The following is a 1,545-nucleotide window of genomic DNA, read 5'->3' as shown; positions in this document are numbered from 1 at the left end:
CACAGAGCCTTAAAGATCATGGTGCCTATGGTACAGGGTATTATGAACTTTCCATGATCCTGTCTCTTCTGAGGCAATGTCAGTTGATCCAGATCACTTAGTTCATTGATGAACAAGGGAGGTTCAACTTCCCAAGTATTAATGCCGAATAATTTGGCATTCAGCTTCATGATTGCACCAAGAAACTTGGCAGTTTGCTCTTCAGTAACATCCTCATTCTCTTCAGAAGAGGAATACTCATCGGAGCTCATGAAGGGCATAAGGAGGTTCAATGGAATCTCTATGGTCTCTAGATGAGCCTCAGAGTCCTTTGGTTCCTCAGAGGGAAGCTCCTTATTGATCACTGGACGTCCCAGGAGGTCTTCCTCCTTGGGATTCACGTCCTCTCCTCTCCTCACAGGTTCGGCCATGATGCTTATGTCAATGGCCTTGCACTCTCCTTTTGGGTTCTCTTTTGTATTGCTTAGGAGAGTACTGGGAGGGATTTCAGTGATCCTTTTACTCAGCTGGCCCACTTGTGCTTTCCAAATTTCTAATGGAAGACCTTGTTTCATTCATGAAGCTCGCAGTGGCCTTGGATAGATCAGAGACTAGATTTGCTAAATTAGAAGCATTTTGTTCAGAGTTCTCTGTCTGTTGCTGAGTGGATGATGGAAAAGGTTTATTAGTGTTAAACCTGTTTCTTCCACCGTTATTAAAGCCTTGTTGAGGCTTTTGATCCTTCCATGAGAAATTTGGATGATTTCTCCATGATGAGTTATAGGTGTTTCCATAAGGTTCACCTAAGTAATTCACCTCTGCTATTGCAGGGTTCTCAGGATCATAAGCTTCTTCTTCATAAGAAGCCTCTTGAGTACTGTTGGATGCAACTTGCATTCCATGCAGACTCTGAGAGATCATATTGACTTGCTGAGTCAATATTTTATTCTGAGCCAAAATGGCATTTAGAGTATCAACTTCAAGAACTCCCTTCTTCATAGGCGTCCCATTACTCACAGGATTCCTTTCAGAAGTGTACATGAACTGGTTATTAGCAACCATATCAATGAGTTCTTGAGCTTCTGCAGGCGTTTTCTTTAGGTGAATGGATCCACCTGCAGAAGTGTCCAGTGACATCTTTGATAGCTCAGATAAACCATCATAGAATATATCCAGGATGGTCCATTCTGAAAGCATGTCAGAAGGACACTTTTTGGTCAACTGTTTGTATCTTTCCCAAGCTTCATAGAGGGATTCACCTTCTTTCTGTCTGAAGGTTTGAACATCAGCTCTAAGCTTGCTCAGCTTTTGAGGAGGAAAGTACTTGGCTAAGAAAGTCGTGACCAGCTTATCCCAAGAGTTCAGGCTGTCTTTGGGTTGAGAATCCAACCATAATCTAGCTCTGTCTCTTACAGCAAAGGGGAAAAGCATGAGCCTGTAGACTTCAGGATCTACTCCATTAGTCTTAACAGTATCACATATCTGCAAGAATTCAGTTAAGAACTCAAAAGGATCTTCAGATGGAAGTCCATGAAACTTGCAGTTCTGCTGCATCAGAGAAACTAA

General features: G+C 42.3%; 1 non-coding gene across 1 annotated transcript; it reads left to right on the top strand.

Annotated features, from left to right (window-relative positions):
- Positions 1–1,170: 1,170 nt before the first annotated feature.
- On the top strand, positions 1,171–1,278 carry LOC112738811 (small nucleolar RNA R71). The gene has a single exon (XR_003169765.1). It is a non-coding gene; the product is annotated as a small nucleolar RNA R71 (small nucleolar RNA).
- Positions 1,279–1,545: the final 267 nt, after the last annotated feature.

The sequence above is a fragment of the Arachis hypogaea genome, chromosome 13, assembly GCF_003086295.3.
Source record: "Arachis hypogaea cultivar Tifrunner chromosome 13, arahy.Tifrunner.gnm2.J5K5, whole genome shotgun sequence".
Classification (NCBI taxonomy): domain Eukaryota; kingdom Viridiplantae; phylum Streptophyta; class Magnoliopsida; order Fabales; family Fabaceae; genus Arachis; species Arachis hypogaea.
The sequence above is the reverse complement of the archived record's forward strand: the minus strand, read 5'-3'. Positions and strand labels throughout refer to the sequence as shown.